Source organism: Mus musculus, chromosome 7 (genome assembly GCF_000001635.26).
Source record: "Mus musculus strain C57BL/6J chromosome 7, GRCm38.p6 C57BL/6J".
In the NCBI taxonomy this organism is placed as follows: Eukaryota; Metazoa; Chordata; class Mammalia; order Rodentia; family Muridae; genus Mus; species Mus musculus.
Window position 1 is genome coordinate 31,156,162 of NC_000073.6, and position 17,780 is coordinate 31,173,941.

The 17,780-nt window shown below is 45.9% G+C and overlaps 1 long non-coding RNA gene across 1 annotated transcript; it reads left to right on the plus strand.

The window, feature by feature from the left end:
* Positions 1–6,196: 6,196 nt before the first annotated feature.
* Positions 6,197–14,480, plus strand: Gm10640 (predicted gene 10640). Its single transcript, NR_046062.1, has 4 exons — positions 6,197–6,557; positions 7,225–7,398; positions 7,669–7,775; positions 13,989–14,480. It is a non-coding gene; the product is annotated as a predicted gene 10640 (long non-coding RNA).
* Positions 14,481–17,780: the final 3,300 nt, after the last annotated feature.

Here is a 17,780-nt window from a genome sequence, read left to right on the forward strand (position 1 = left end):
GAGCTGCCGCTTCAAGTTCAGAGACCACCCCGACGGTCAGAACCCTCCCCTCATCTTCTCACTCTTGTGCACATCTCTGTCCCACACCAGCATTCCACACAGAGTAAACGAGGTGCTACCCCGCCCCGCCCCCCCCCCCCCCCCGCCAATATTTATGAGTGCCCTTGTGAATGGCTCCACCGAGTGCGAATCGCCCGCATAGGTTGTGGTCCTGGAATACTTGGTCGCCAGCTGGTGGCGTTGTCTGGGGAGGTTGTGGAACTTTTAGGAGGTGGAGCCTTGCTGAAGGAAGGACATCACTGGGGCAGACTTTGTGGGTTTCTAGCTTCTTGTCACTTCCTTTCCCCGCCCCCCATTTCCCCCTGTTTCTCTCTCCTTCCTGTGTGTGGGTGGGAATGTTACCCGTCAGCTTCCTTGCTTCTGGTACCGTGTCCTGCCTATTGCCGGGCCTTTCCCACCATGATGGATTCTGTACCACTGGAACCATATGCCAGAATAAACCCTTTCTTCCTTAAGTTCCTTTTGCTCATATTTTAGCTCAGCAACAGAAAAGTAACAAAGCAATGCCCCCTACAGGCACACCTTGGGAATGCTGGGTTGCCCTCTGGTAGTGGTCTTTGGGAAGCTCTGGCAACTTTGAGAAATTAGACTTACCCAATGGAAGAAGGGTTCCTGGGGGGGGGGGCACCCTTGAGTATATCTTGGCCCTGACCCCTTTCTGTGTCTCTTTCACCCTGCTTCCTGTACCCCCGTGAAGGGAGAAGATTCCCCCTATCACACCCTCCCACCAGCATGATTTTCTATCCGTGCACACAGGGGCCAAGAGGCCATGGCTTCGATCCTCTGAGATCCTGTTCTTTCTTTAAGTGTTTCTGTCCCGGTCACAGCAGCCAGAAAAGGAATACCAGGCTGCCTTAGGCCACACCCCATCCCACTCTGCCGCGCTTCTAGAAGCCTCCAGGACTTTCCATTTGGAACTCACCACTTGGTTCTTCCTCTATTAATTTCCCCACGTCGCTGTCTGCAGCCAAACAATGCATTTCAGTTGTTCTTACTCTTGAGTGTTATAAAATTCGGCCCTACCATGTGTTATTTTCTAAGACTTTTTTTTTTTTTTTCTTATTCAGCAAATACAGTAGTGCCTCTTAACTTTGGGGGATGCTTCAAAGTGATGGCTAACACACACTTCCTGGATACATTGGACAAAGCTGTGTTCCACATCCTGGGTAGGACAGACCAGAACCTCACAAACGTTCACTCCTACTTAAGGGGGTAACACGAGTTACAGTTTATGGACTAATCATTTCTAGAATTTTCCATTTAACATTTTTAGATCACTACAGAATAGGGATCATTCATTGGAAGCCTATAACGTGAAGCCACAGACAAGAAGAACCAGGGTACTTATAAGATTCCCCCATATGTCTGAGGTTAGCTATACTTCTTCTATCTTACCCAGTATACAATTTCCACTGTAGGAATGGATGACAGCTTATGCATTAATTTTTCCATGTCCATAGACAGTGCATTTGTATTTGTTTTTGTTTCTGTTTTGTTTTGTTTTTGGTTTTTTTTTTTACTGTGATGAGTGGATTTGGAATGCTGTGCCTATGTAAGTAAGAGATCTACTCATTGCCAGCCACCCCTGCCTCATCTCCTAAACCTGATCCAGAGTGGTTGGGCTGGACCTGTTGAGCTGCTCTAAAGCCCAGAGCTGTAAGAATACTTCAATTACATCAAACCCATACTCAGTCTTGGCATTAAATGATGCCATCTTTTCCTCTTACATCAAGGAACTTAAGAGTCAACTTAAGTTCTAAAAGAGTGAAAAAAATTAATGGTGGAAAGCTGACTGTTCTGCTCTGTTCAGCCTCCTTTCTGACACAGGCCTTTCCCTAATGTGAAAATCTGAAATCCCAGACCTCTAAAATCATGTCACAAGTCCGATGGTTTGGTGCATACAAACTTTGCATCGTACATGAAATTATTAAATACGTTAGTTAAAATCACCTCCGGGCTCTGTGTAGAAGACATATATAAAACACAAATAAATTCTGTAGTGCCATCTGGGTGGATAACATATACTGCGTGGATTCTCAGGGCAAAGTTGTGGTTCACATCCCGTGTAGGATAGAGCAAGTCTGCATAACACTTCATCCTGCTACTGGAATAGAACACAGTTTTCTATTTAGAAATATTCATAGCAGTGCAAAATCACAGTTATGAAGTAGCAATGAAACAATTTTGTGGTTGGAGTTCCCACCACACGAGGAGCTGTATTAAAAGGTTGCAGAATTGGGAAGACAGAGAACCACTGCCCCATGGGGTCAGTGTCCCTCATACATGCATGGTCTTGGCCTGTTAACTTGTAGTGAGGAGGCTCAGCCTTTGCTTTAATGAAGAGCCAGTGAAGAAGTGAGGTAAGAATGTTTTACAGAGAAAGGCTGGGGACCTCTCAGTGGGTCAAACGTTTGCTTTGCAAATGTGAGGAACTGCGTTTGTATCACCAGACCTCTTGTAAAATAGGGCATTGTGTCATGTGTCTGTACTCTTAAGTATTGCTGTGGTCAGGTAGAAGACAGAGACAGGAAAATCCACAGAAACCAGCGGGGCCAGCCAGCTCTGAGGGACAAACAACAGAAGAAGGAACCTGTCTCAAAGTGGAAGGAAATGAATGACCAGCACCCAAGGTTGTTCTGTGACCTACACTCATATGCAGAAGCACACGCACGCACACACACACACATTTACACATAAGCACACTAAAGGAAAACATGTTTTATAGCAAAATACTGAGAGGTCTGTGGAGAAAAGCTCATTAGAGGCACCACAAAAACTCTGAAGGGATGGTCAGTCCAATGGGCACCCGGTGAGAAATGGTCACCCTGGGAGTCTATGGTGATTACAGAATGATCATGTTGTCCTGGGTAGCTGTCACACTGTCCCTCACCTTGGGCCTGGCACATCAGTTCCCAGAATGCACATGCCATCCTAGCCTGGGGTTATAAACGTTAGCACAGTCTATGGACATTTTGGGAGAGCTGGCTTTACAGTTAGTGTAAACTTCAGTCACAGTTGGGACAAGAGAGAGAGAAAAACAGAGAGAGAGAGAGAGAGAGAGAGAGAGAGAGAGAGAGAGAGAGAGAGAGAGAGAGAGAGAGAGAGAAACACACACAGAGAGAGAAACACAGAGAGAGAGAAGCCTAAAGACAGTTTTGAGTTTTTTTCTAAATCTTTGAATGTAATGACCTTGGAAACTGGAGAAGCACATGTAGTGGTTTGAATGAAAATGGGCCCCATAGGCTCATATATGGATGTTTGTACTCCAGGGAGTGGGACTTCTTGAGAGGGATTAGGAGGTGTGGCCTTGTTGGGGAAAGTGTGTCACTGGGGGTGGGCTTTGAGGTTTCAAAAGCCCATGCCTGACTTATGGTGCATTCTCTCCCTGTCTCCCTGTCTGTTTGTCTGTCTCTCTGTGTCTGCCTCTTTCTCTCTGTGTCTGTCTGTCTGTCTCTGTGTGTGTCTGTTTTTGTCTCTCTTTTGCTCTCTATGTCTGCATGTCTCTCTTCCTGTCTGTCTGTCTGTCTGTCTGTCTGTCTGTCTGTCTCTTTCTCTCTGACTGTGGATCAGGATGAGGAGGTAGCTCTCAGCTACTGCTCTAGTAACCTTGTGCTCTTCCATGCTCCCCATCACGATGCTAATGGACTAAACCTCTGAAACTGTAAGCCAGTTCCAGTTGAATGCTTTCTTTCTTAAGAGTTGCCTTGCTCATGGTGTCTTCTCACAATAGTACTCTGACCAAGACAGCACATATGTGGGGCTCAGTGGTTAAGAGCCCTGGCTCTTCTCACAGAGGACCTGGTTTGATTCCCAGCACCCACATGGCAGCTCACCACTGCCTGTAACTCCAGTTCCCTCAGATCCTGTGTCCCCCTCTGCCCTCCTTGGGGACATGGTACACATACATACATATATACACATATACACATATACACATATACATACATACATACATATATACATACATACATATAGGCAAACACTCATATGCATAAACTAAATAACTATTTTAAGAGACTAAGCATATATGAATAGAAATAAAATCTCAGACACAGCAGGAAAATAGGGAACAGCCCTGTTTTTCCAATATCTAAGCTCTGTGGACTGAATAATAGCCTCTCTGTTAATCAGTTTCCTGTTACTGTCATGAACACCCCAAGTGATAATCTGTAAAAATTGCTGGGAGGTTTCTGTCTATGAACCATCATCTTCACTGCTTTGGCCTGTGTTGAGCCAACATTTTGTGGGGGAGGTCCATGGGGAAGCTGATTACCTTGGGGTCCAGTCTAGGTCTCTTCTCCATTGTGTCAATGACATAACTTCCTGCTACTAGCCCTGTCCCTTCCTAATAACATCAGCTGTGAAGTGGGTTTTGAGTACTAGACCTTTGGGGGTCATTTCTGTTGTAAATGATAGTGTTGCCTTTATACTGAGTCTTCCTTTCCACATTCAGGGGAGAGACAGGGTCATGAGACTGCCCACCAGAGCCCCAGATGAGATGGGACTGAAGAGTCTGTGTCCTTCCTAGGATTCCCAACATGAAGATGGATGAGCAGTTAGCATCCACAGTCAGCCATCACCATTCTGTGTGGGGCCATCTCTACTCCGTGTGGGGCCTGGGCCATGCAGGCTTGTGTATTTCTGATAAATACAGGAAGTTGTAGCAGAGTGGTCACACACACACCTCTGGTACAGCAAGATTTATGTTTCCAGCCAACTGTGGTTCTTTGGTTTGGTTTTCTTATCTTTTCCTGAGTCCTCCCACGCACGGTGTCTTGACACTCTGCTACGCCTCACCAACATTCTCTGTTATGTGAAAGACTTCTGTTGCGAATGTGTGTGGTTTTGACCAGACCCTGTTGCATTCTTATTGCTTGGGAAAGTGCAGAGTTGTTTTCATTTTTAAGAAGGAGTTCTTGCTATACAGCCAGGCTGGCCTTGAACTGGTTATTCTCCTGCCCTCAACCCCTGAAGGGTTTGAGATTGCAGATAGACATCAGCCACTATACTCCAGTTCCTTCCACGTTCTACTCACAATTCTTGTGCATGTCCCAGGAATTCTGAAGGATTTCTGTGTGCTGACTAGGTGGGTAGGGGCAAGCTGACAGGTCCCTCCCAACCACCTTCTGTGTGTGAAGGCACGAAACATGGAAGTTCTGAGTAGCAGATGTTTGTTTGCAGGCAGATCCTGTGGTAGCAGCTAACCTCTACTGGTTGTTTTAAGCAGTAAGATGGGACTCTAGCTGTGATATAGGGACAGGTTACCAAACTGCAGAATGAAAGCACACTGAGACATCTGTGGCTGTGAAAGTCCCTGGCTTTGGCTGTGTTGGCTGTCACCTCTCTCACGGTGCCACTCAGACTCACTTGGTCCCAGAGGTGGAAGACATTCTACCATAATAACGTCCCAGGTTTTCTCTTCTTCCACTGGACTGCATGTTCGCCCTCAGCTGTTTTTCTAGAATAGAAAATAAACTGGTCCTGGCAGTACAAGCTTGCAAGACCAGCTGCTTAGGAGACTGGAGCCAGAGAACTGTAAGGACAAAGCCAGTGCCAGTTACAGAGAGAGTTCAAATCCAGCCTGGTCAACTTAGGATAACCTTGTTTCAAAATAAATAGTAAAAGCAGGTATGGGGGCATAGTTTAGTATTTGAGCCCTTGCTTAGAATCCCCCAGTGATGGTCTGGGGGTGTGGCTCAGCGGTAGAGCCCCTGCCTAGAATCCCCAGTGAGAGGCTGGAATGAGCACCAGCCTAGAATTCCCCAGGCAAGGGCCTGGGGGTGTGGCTCAGTGGTAGAGCCCTGCCCAGAATCCCCCAGTGAGGGCCTGGGGGTGTGGCTCAGTAGTAGAGCCCCTGCCTAGCACATGTGAGGCTCTAGTTTCAAACTCCAGCACTGAAACTAGAAAGACAAGAAAATAGGAATTAAGTTGCAGATATGGTCCCTGCAGTCAGTCGGTTTACAGCCATTATCTGCATAGCGTGGACAGCATACCCAGCCACCTTAAGAGATTTTAGAGGAATCTAAGGTGATGCTATCGGTAGTAGGCTTCCCCAGGCTGGAGCAGGCACCCGAGTGCCCAGTCACTGCTGTAGAAAGCTATTGTTCGTTCCCAAGGGAACGTTTGCATGAGCTTCATGGTCACGATTCATTGTGACACCAACGTTATACAGGATGCTGGGAGCCAGATGCCGGGAATCAAAGCCAGCAGAGAGCTAACCTTTCTAGAATGCTTGTCATTTCCCTTATGTTGGCCTTGTTGAGCTCAGAGTGTTTTTCCACACTGCTTACCAGGAAAACTCTTAAAAAACGAGCCAGTGATGCCTGTATGTTTGCAGAGAGAACAAAGCTGGGAAGAGCTGCGTGAGGATCGAGTTTCCTCCAGTTGACACCGCCATCGCCATCATGAAGTATGGTTGCCTCGGTGACCTTCAAAGACCTTGGCCCACACTCAAGGCCAAAGAACACACTGAAAAAATACCAACAGTCAGGCAAGTGGTAAGTTAGCATCTCTGGCTGAGAGGTGAGAGCAACGATCCTCACTGGAGCTTCCAGTCGCCATGTCCACCCTTCGAAGCTGCACGTGGTCCTTGGAGGGCTGAAGGTCTTGGGAGGTGGAAGGTTGACTGGGGTTTGGGAACGTAAACTAATGTACCTGCCCTGGTGTTGTTCATGCACCAGTATGTAACCTCTCAGATAGAATCTTTCTCTCTCTTTTTCTCTTTGCTTGCTTGCTTGCTTGCTTATTTATTTATTTATTTATTTATTTATTTATTTATTTATTTATTTATTATGTATTCATTTATGTATGTCTGTGCATGCACATGTGACATAGCATTCTCATGGAGGTCAGAGAACAACTTACCTGGGTTGGTGCCCTCCTACCACATTGATCCCAAGGATGGAACTCACGCTGTCAGGCTTGGCAGCAACCATGCTCGCCCTCTGAGCCAACCTGCCAGCCCCTAAAAATGGAATCTTTACTTTCTAGAAAACAAAAAGTTTAAAAAATTCCCACACTGAGCTGGAGAGATGGCTTGGCTATTAAGAGCCCTTTGCTGCTAGGACCCCTGCATGCATAATAATGGACAAAACCAGTTTTGTTGTTGTTGTTTTTGAATGTTTTTTTAGTTAGTTAGTTTGTTTTTGTTCTTTTATTTCCAAGACAGGGTTTCTCTGCATAGCCCTGGCTGTTCTGGAACTTGCTTCGTAGACCAGGCTGGCCTCAAATCCAGAGATCTGCCTCTTGACCAAATGCTGGGATAAAAGGCATGTGCCACCACCAACCACCCAGCTGAGAGACCATCATAAAGGGGCAGGCCTGGAAGCAGGAGCTCAGGTGAGGTGGCTGGAGACAGGGCATCCACAGTAAGGAAGGCTGTGTGAGAGAGGAATGCAGGCCCTCAGCTCAATTTCCTCCCTTTATTCAGTCTAGCCTTCAGCCCACCTTTATGATAAGTCTTTCCTCCCCAGTTAAATTTCTGCAAATTAATATGAATTATGCTCATCCCTGTCTAGCTTCAAATGAATGAGACTCACACTGTGATTTATTTATTAGGCTCTGAACAATTACCTGGGGATGGCCCCTAATCTAATTCTCTAACGCTAGACTGGCTGCATCCCCATCTGTGCTTCCCAGTGCTTGCTGTTCCAATCTCCCTGGGTTATTTCTGCTCCAACAGTCTGGTGTCCTGGGGGCATTTCACTCCAGCTTGGGTATGTACTGCTGGTCCATCATGACTGATGGAGACCTTCTTCTCTTTGTCTTCTCCTCTGAGTTCTTCTCCCCTCCCCTCCCCTCCCCTCCCCTCCCCCCTCCCCTCCCCCCTCCCCTCCCCTCTCCCCTCCCCTCCCCCTCCCCTCCCCCTCCCCTCTCCCCTCCCCTCTCCCCTCCCCCTCCCCTCCCCCTCCCCTCTCCTTCTCTTCTCTTTTCACCTGTAGTCCCTACCTGTGACCCTGACCTGGTAACTCAAACTCCACCTCTCTCTGTTCCCCCCCAGTAATTGGCTGTTGCCAATTTTATTTAACCAATAGTTTTAAACTGGGGAGCAAGGTTTGCACAACAAAGGCTGGTGTGGGAATTTGCTACTCTTGGCGGCAACCAGGTCTTTGGATATAGAATTTAGCATATGAAGTACAAGCAGTGCCATACCAACCCCCAACAACCCTGAGGAATATCTGAATTCAGGCAAGTCAATTATCAAGATTAGCCATAGCCAGGCATGGTAGGGCATGTTTTTAATCCCAGCATTAGGCAGGCAGAGGCAGGTGGATCTTTGTAAGGCTTTCCTGGTCGACATAATAAGTTTCAGGCTAGCCAGAGCTGTATAGTGAGACTGTCCCAACAAACAAGTGAACAAACAACCATAAGATTTACCATTGCTGGGTGAAAGTTCACCTCTAGAACCTTGCTTTATGGTTCTGTTCAATGTGAATTATCCAGTCTAATGTTAAGATTAAGCCCCAAGAGATCAGAGACAGAGCACTTTCTCATCACATCACATTATAGAATCCCCTAATTGCATTATAAATACCCATTTGTGTTGCTGTGACCAAAATACCTCACAGAAACAGTTTAAGAGACAGTAGGTGAATCTGGCTCATAGTTAGAGAGCTTTCTGTCTATTGTGGGGAGGGAGCCATGGGAGAACAGCCTGTCAGGAGTCTATGCTGGGACACGTCCATGATGAGAGAACACCACAGGAAGCTGAGAGAATGCCACAGGAAGCAGGTGTGACTATAACCTTCAGTGGTCTGCCCCTGCTGACCTATTTCTGCCAGCCACACCCAACCTCCTAAGAGTTCCACAGCCTCAGTACAGTACCTGGAACTGGGGAACATGGGAATATGAACCCACTCTGGATTCACACATCACCAGTTCTCAGAATAAAGTGATAGATTGGCCTGGGAAAGTCACTGAATGCTCACTTGCCCTACTTGGCCATGTGCTGCCCTTTACCACATTAAGTACCCAACAAGAAAGGTCTCATCCAATGCCAGCACTAGGTCTGAGGACTTCTCGGGATCCAGAAGTGCATGGGAAGCAAAGTTCAGCTGAAAACGAAATAGATACACAGTTACCATAAACATGTACAGAATCAAGCCAACAAAGACTTAATCTTATTTATCTATCACTTATTTAGTGTGTGTGTGTGTGTTTCCAACACTTATAGCCTTGGGAACTGAACTCAGTCCATTAGTCCCCGGCAATAAACACTTCTACCCACAGAACCATCTTGACAGCCCTCCAGTTCACTGTACATGGTGTTGAAGGTAAAGTTTAGGATCCTGAGCCCTGGGCCAGGCTGTCTGAAAGAAGCTTGGCTTCTCCTGAGAGTGTACATCCAAGTGCCTTAGTTTCCTGTAAAATGTTAATAAAAATGATACCTAGTTCAAAAATCTTTTCAAGTTTTGTACACATTGAGAACAAATAAATGGATACTATTAAAGTTATTATATATTTTTAGACAAGGTCTCACTGTGTAGTCTAGGCTGGCCTTATACTCATGGTTGTCCTCCTGCCTGAGCATCCCAAAGTGCAGAAACAACAGGGATGAGCCACCATGCTTCGTGAACAAAGTTAAAAGTGTCCGTGTTTGTTTTCCTGGGGTGCTGTGACTTATGCAATGCTTGAAACAAAAGAAATGGGCCAGCTGTCAGTAGGTATATGTAGGTGTAGGTATGTGTACTGGCTGGTTTTGCATCAACTTGACACAAGCTGGAGTTATCACAGCTGCAGGTGAGGAAATGCCTCCATGAGATCCAACTATAGAGCATTTTCTCAATTAGTGATCAAGGGGGTAGGGCCCCTTGTGGGTGGTACCATCTCTGGGGTGGTAGTCTTGGGTTTTATAAGGAAGTAAGCTGAGCAAGCCAGGGGAACCAAGCCAGTAAGTACATCCCTCCATAGGCTCTGCATCAGCTCCTGTTTCCTGACCTGCTTGAGTTCCAGTCCTGACTTCCTTTGCTGATTAACAGCAATGTGGAAAGTGTAAGCTTTATAAACTCTTTCCTCCCCAACTTGCTTCTTGGTCATGATGTTTTGTCTAGGAATAGAAACTCTGACTAAGACAAATTGGTACCAGGAGTGGGGGTATTCCTGTTACAACCTGATCATGTTTTGGGGAGGACTGTGGAAGGACCTTGGAACTTTGAGCTAGAAGAGTTATTGGCTTTTAAGAACTCTGTAGCATGTTCTGTAGGAGTTTGGAAGATTGTGTTGAGAACAGTGCAGAAGATGGAGGCTTGGCTTGTGAAATTTCAGAGGGAAAATAAAGACTTATCAGGGCCATGTTGTTTTGATTGTGAAGATTCTGTGGATTTGGTTAGCTGGGGCTGAAGAGTCAGCTGTGATTAACAAGATACCAGAACCACTAAAGTGAAACCTTTGAATTACTGAGACTATTGATGCTTGTTAGCTGGAGCTAAGAAATTAGCGGTGATTCAGAAGAGACTAGCATCATTGAGGTGACATCTTCTGGGAAGTGTTTTCTGAGAGCACAAAGAGGCTGTGTTCCAGAAATAGCCAAGGTTGTACCTCGTGCTGCAGCAGGACTTGGTAATGTGTAAGAGTCACCCAGGTGGTACTGGTTTTGAAGGCATGAAGGGGTTCTGAAGAGCAGCTGAGGTTTGGCACTATGAGTGGACATGGAAGGCCATTGGTGAAGGTGCAGTCTCAGTTGCAATTGATGACCCAGGACTTGAAGGGGTCACACAAAGGAGTTGAGACTTGGCACCATGAAGAGAGCCTATGTGAGGCTATGGGTGAAGCCTAGTTACAGGGGAGGACAGCAATTTTGGAGATGCCAGTTCCATGACTGACCACCAAGAACAACAGCAGCAGTGGAGCACAGGCATCTGGAGCCTAGAAGACAAGGTGTGTGCTACAAAGGGCAGAGCTGGAGAAGTGACCCAAGCCCTTGGAGGAATCCAGAAGATTGTGAGTGGATCCCAGACATTGGAAGTTGGAGTTTGATTTTGCTTTTGATTGTGACTGTGCCCTGATATTTTTGCTTCTTGAAGGAAGAAAGTATTTCAATAGAGCCCACAGTTAAGAGACTTTTAATAGTAAAAAGACTTTGAATTTTAAAAGAGATTAGATATTTTAAAGGGATTGAAATTTTAAGAATTTGCAAAGACTGTGGGGCTTTTAAAGTTATTTAGATCTTGGGGATGAATAAGAAAGTAAGGGTTGAGGCATAATAACGATGTGTTTGTGTGTCAAGTTGACAAGGGGTCAATTGTACTGGCTAGTTTTGTGTCAACTTAACACAAGCTGGAGTTATCACAGAGAAAGGAGCTTTGGGCGAGGAAATGCTTCCATGAGATCCAACTATAGAGCATTTTCTCAATTAGTGATCAAGGGGGTAGGGCCCCTTGTGGGTGGTACCATCTCTGGGCTGGTAGTCTTGGGCTCTATAAGAGACCAGGCTGAGCAAGCCAGGGGAAGCAAGCTAGTAAGAAACATCCCTCCATGGCCTCTACATCAGCTCCTGCTTCCTGACCTGCTTGAGTTCCAGTCCTGACTTCTTTTGTTGATCAACAGCAATGTGGAAAGTGTAAGCTGAATAAACCCTTTCCTCCCCAACTTGCTTCTTGGTCACGATGTTTTGTCTAGGAATAGAAACCCTGACTAAGACAGTATGTAATAGTCAGGGTTCTCTAGAGCCACAGAACTTATGGAATATCTCTATATATTAAGGGAAAATATTTGGATGACTTACAGTCTGCAGTCCAACTAACCCAACAATGGGCAGCTGTGAATGGAAAGTCTAAGAATCTAGTAGTTGCTCAGTCCCATGAGGCTAGGTGTTTCAGCTGGTCTTCTGTAGAAGCTAGAATCCTGAAGTCGATTCCAACAGACGTGCTGGCAAATGAAAGCAGGTGAAGAAGAACAAACACTTCCTTTTCCCTTTGTTGTTTTTATGTAGGCCTCCAGCAGAAGGTATAGCCCTGGATAAGAGGTGTGTGCTGTGGAGGTTTGGTTTTTTGCTATGCTAAATTCTGGTTGCTCCCAGAGATGTCCGCAGGCACTTAGACCAGGTGACACTGAGTGACCTTGCCTCCTAAGTTATCCCTGATTGGTGAATAAAGATGCAAACAGCCAATAGTCTGGTAGAAGAGACATAGGTGGGATTTAGGGTTCCTGGGCTTGAAGAGGAGAAGAATGTGGAGAGAGGAGAAAGCCACCATGGGGTTAAGACTTAGCAAGCAGGACACACGAGGTCGGCCACGCTGGACAGATCAACAGCTGTTTGTTTTGAATGAGAAGACTGAGGCGCACTCTGGCGACTGGAACCAGCTGACGTTGAGGTCTGCGGTGAGGGATTTCAGCACTAGAGGAGCTGACACACAACAAGTCTGGGCAGGAAGTTTCCTGGCTGCCAGAGTCAAGGCCTGGCTGATGGGAGAGAAAGGCACAGAGGCACACAGTCCTGTAGATTAGGAATGACACCAGAAGTCACATGGTTCCTGTCACCAGGAAAGTTTCCTGTCCGGAAGAGACAAAGGCTTCCCTCTCCCTCTACAAACCTCTTATTAGTTGGCACAAAGGAAGACAGTCCCCTCTCAGTCTTGAGCCACAGTAACTTAGAGTCAGGCATAGGAGGTGGCCTCGGGTAGGGTAGGGATAATTCCAGCATGGTGCAGGAGGCTGAGGCAAGAGGAATCATGAACTCAGGGCCAAATTGGACTACACAGTGTTTTGTCTCAAAACAGAAAAAATAAGGATCAGAGAATTGGCGGAGCAGTTAAGGACACACACTTCTCTTATAGAGGAGCCAGGTTCAGTCACCCACATGACTGTAACCCAGTCCCAGGGAGCCACAACCATCTTCTGATCTCTTCAGGCACCAGGAGTGTTCTCAGTGCACGTAAATACATGCAGGCACATAGAAACATCATACACTCATACACACAAAACCTCAAAATAAACCAATCTAAAAAAACCCAAACACAACCGAGCCCATATACGTGATAATAATGGATAGACCAGATGGACGTTAAAGAGAACATGTTTAAAAATCTTGTGTTGTTCAAGGGGAATGAAGGTTCCTGGCAAGAATTGTTGATAAGATGAAGCTTGCGTAAAACAATAGACTGAGCGTGGAGTCCAGAATGGAAGCAGAAGTCGTCGGTCCAGAGACACCAAAGGCAAAATGAGATAACGAGAAAATAAAGAAGACCCGGGATGGAACAGACCAAAGCAAAAACACTGTTAAAGGGACAGACATGGGGTGTAGGGGCACCTTGTGCCAGTGGTCCTGGCATCTTTCGGGGCAGAGACACAGGATTGTGGGTTTGAGGCCAGTGGGTGCTACATGAATCGCTGTTTCAAAAATACAACAGGAAACAAATAATATTGACAGAGCAGCACAAAAGTTCAACTCTCTGGAGGAGAAATATAAAGATGCTAGACTTGTGTGCGCTGATGAGCAGTATTTATACAACTAGGAGGAAGTATGGATTCTTTTTATTACATATCAAACCGATTAAACTTTGGGCACATTGGTGGCGAGAGGGAGGGAGGGAAGGAGAGAATGAATGTCAGAGAGGAAGGTACGTATTCAACAGATATAAAAATAGTAACGAGTATATTTCAATCAGCTTCTTGTCAATCTATTGAAAACTTAGACACAGTGGACTGCCGATCCCCAGGAATTGCTGAAATGTATTTCAAGAAAAGACCAAAGATGTCACAGAACAGTGAGAAACTGAGCTAGTGATTGAACACAACCCTACACACCCCTGGCACCTCAGCGTCTTGCTGTCTCGTTCCACCATTCCCACACAAACACAAACCAAAAGGTTCTGGGCAGGGTTTCTGTCTAAAGTGAAATGTTCTCCAAAAAAGAAGGGTAGGGGTGATTTCCTGGTGTGCCTTAGGATTCAGCTCCCCAGTCTCCAACCTGTCTCCTGTCCTTCCCTCAGAGAGGCGAATGGGCAAGCTAAGGTGAGCAGCTAAGAAGAACTGGATCAACACGTGATTAACAACTCAAGCGGGGAAGACAGGCCACCACAATGAAATGGAACCGGGGGACTTGAACTCTTGGTAGCAGCAGGAGACTGGCAGAGCTTGATGATACACGTTAGAAATGGCACAGTGTCGTAAGCCTCGGGGAGAGTCACCTGGCTCAGAAGTAGCAGGTCTCAGTGTTATGGTCCGCTCCCTGCACCCCCTGCCACATACACACAGCATAGCTGTAGCCATTCTGTTCCATGCCTGCCAATTATCTCATATTGTTGCTGTAACATGCCTGCCAATCATTGACACAGAGAGTGACTTGGCTCAGCGAAGGGCATGCTGACCATGTACCCTGTTTTGTTCTGTATGTTCTGAATGTTATGTATGAGGTTTGCTAATCTTAAGAAATTCCATAAAGCTTTACACAGGACCCTTCAAATTAAAGGTCAATATGAACTATTATGTCTAAAAGATCTTGAGTCAGAGCTGACCACAGGGCAGGCCTTCCTGCACCTGTGTATGAGCTCATTGTGGTGTGTGTGTGTGTGTGTGTGTGCGCGTGTGTGTGCGCGCGTGTGTGCGCGCGTGTGTGTGTTTATTTATACAGCTGACAGAAAAAGATATCTGCATATCTGCTGTCATAGTTTAGATAATTCTGAGCTATGTCCTTAGTCTGACCAGTATTAGGATGGGCGTTCAATAAACTATTCTTGCTTAACTAAGATCAGGGTTTGTATGGTTTGCGTGGTGATTCCTGGTTAGGGGACCATGGCAGGAACGGATTCTCTTCTGTGGTGGAAGTGCAGAGGCTGAGGCAGGACTGGGTCTCCTTGACTGTTGTCCACAGGGTGTGTCTTGGAGGCTGGAGTAGTTGGAACCTCAGTGAGTTCCCTGCCAGAGGCAAACGCCTCCTGAGTTTGACTCTACAGGAGTAGGCTGTCTCCTACTACATTTCCTTTTTCTGGTATGAGACAAGGTCTCTCTAGCTAGCTTGGCTGCACCAGAACTCACTATATAAACCAGGCTAGCCTTGAACCCTCAAATTTGACCACCTCTGACACCCAAGTGCTGGGATAAAAGGCATGTGCCAGCTTGCCCATCTTCTTGCTAGTCTTTTTTTATTTTATTTTTTATTAGATATTTTCTTTATATACATTTCAAATGCTATCCTGAAAGTTCCCTATACCCTCCCCCACCCTGCTTCCCTACCCACCCACTCCCGCATCTTGGCCCTGGCATTCCCCTGTACTTCTTGCTAGTCTTGAAGGCAGTTTTCCATTGGAGGACTCTGCTGATGAGAAGCCTATACACCTTGTTATAAAGAGCCAGTGTGCCCTGATTCTCTGGGTGTGTGCATGCAAATGAGGTGTAGAATGAAGCCAATCAGGACAGAGATGTCAAACCTGGAGAGACAAGGGCACATGCCAGGCTGCCAAAAGCCTTTCCAACCTGGTCAGTGGCTTGGTTGCTCTTCCCGCTAAAGCAATTGTAGGAAAAGGTACTCCACCATGGGAAGGGCACCACAAGACAGTTCACACTAGAGTTTGAAGTAGTTTCTGCTTCCCCCAGTCATGTTCTGGTTACCTTTGCATTGGTAACTGCTACAATGTTTTGCTCTTTGGAGCCGCTGCTTTCTGCTGATGTGCTGAGGCCATCTGAGCTTGGGTCATCATTGTGGCTTCAAACAGCTCCTATTGTGTTCAGGGTTTTGGGACCTAGTCTTTCCTTTGTTCCGGTTGCCACTTAGGATAACAGCCAGTGCCCCTCTTACCCCTATCAATGCTACCATGATATCAAAGTTTGACAAATTTGTCAGTTTTCATTGTGTGAAATATTAAATTCATAAACATAGATGCACACAATAGAAAAAATATTAGTGAACTGAAGTTTGCAGACCAATTTGTGTTAGGAATATAAGGATGGCTTGATATAACAAGTTAATAATATATACCAACTTATTAACAGATAAAAAGATGAAAAAAAATCTAGACAGTTCCCACATGGATACTTGAATAAAATCACTCAGGAAACTAGAAACAGAGGAGTACTTCCTTAAACTGGCAAATAGCTGGAGAGAGAGAGAGAGAGAGAGAGAGAGAGAGAGAGAGAGAGAGAGAGAGAGAGAGAGAGAGAGCACACTCTGTGATTTAGAACACTTGCTGCTCTGGCAGAATATTGGTGTTCAGTGTTTTGCACCCACATCAGGTGGCTCACAGCCTTATAACTCCAGGTCCAGGGGATCTGGCGCCCCCTTCTGTCCTTTGTAGGTACCTGCACTTGTGTGGATACAAGTACACAAACAAAAATAATTTTAATTTTTTAAAGAAGAAAACTTCCTGTTTCTTTATTGTTGCAGCACTCAGAAGAATGGCCCTCGCCCCTCACCTGGGCATTGTGGTAGAGCTGACCCTGGTGGCATGGGGGTAAGAGAACCTGCTCCAAGGGTGTGAGCTCAGGCCAGCTGGTCTTGTCCCACTGGAGACATGGTCAGGCCCCTCGCCTGGGCAAAAGGGAGAGCTGACCTTGGTGACTCCAGTGCAAGAAAGCTGGTGGCTGAACAACTCAGCTACCACTGGGGCCCAGGGCCCAGATCCAAGGCTCTGAGTTGGCCACCCCACATCTACCCCATCTATGAACTGTTGGAGTGGTGGCGATCCAAAGCTACAGGATCTCCATGATACAGGGCAACAGGCTATCCCAGAGGAGTTCCAGGGAAGATCCAGAATGGAGTAGCAGAATCCAGAGGACTCAAACCAGACTGATGACTCACTGCAATGATCATTTGCAAGTAAAGATGTTTGGGGGAAAGGGTGTGTTGTGTGATACACTGTAGCTTCCTTGTAGTGAGGGTTTTTTGTTTGTTTGTTTGTTTTTTTTTGTTTTTAATTTTTGTTTTCTTTTGGGGGAAGGTTGCAAGAGGATAGAATGGCTGAGATAGAGGAATGGGGAGATGAGTTGGATTGGGTGCATGATGTGAAGTTCACAATCAATAAAATTTTTTAAAAAAAATTAAACTAGTAAATGATACATTATCTATAAATGTTACACAAACAGGAAGGGTCTTAGACTAAACACTAAACATGGATAATCACAGAAAAGAGAACAACACTGATGTATAAATTTCAAGAAAGAGAAAAAATAGAACAATAAGTTAAAAACAAGAACAAATAAACAACAACATAAAAGCTAAAAGAAAACTTTCCACTGAGTGTCGGGGACACACACCTTTAATCCCAGCACTTAGGAAGCAGAGGCAGGCAGATCTCTGAGTTCAAGGCCAGCCTGGTCTACAGAGAGAGTTCCAGGATAGCTAGGGCTACACAGAGAAAACTTGACTCAAAAAAAGCAAAGTAGAAAAGAAGGCAGAGAAGGGGGACGATGAGGGGGATGGATAGGGGGGAAGAGAGAGAAGGAGGAAGAAGAGGAAGAAGAAAGAAGAAACAAGAAGGAGGGGGAGGAGGAGGAGGAAAGAAGAAGAAAATTTCCAGGATTGAGCACAAGTAAGAGACGCACAGAGAACATTCAGCACAATTGATAAGCTGTAGGAACGATATTTGAGAGCGCTTGGTCTATGTTTCCAGATGGTAGTTGAAGAAAAACAAACAAAACAACCATCTATTTAACTTAGACTTCCAGGCAACTACCAAGCAAGTGCAATTAGCCATTTGGGGGCAGTGTCTCAAAAGATTCCCCGTGAGCATTTTTCCCAGGAGGCTTCTGGAAGATATTTCTTCCACCACAAAATGGTGAGCGACCCA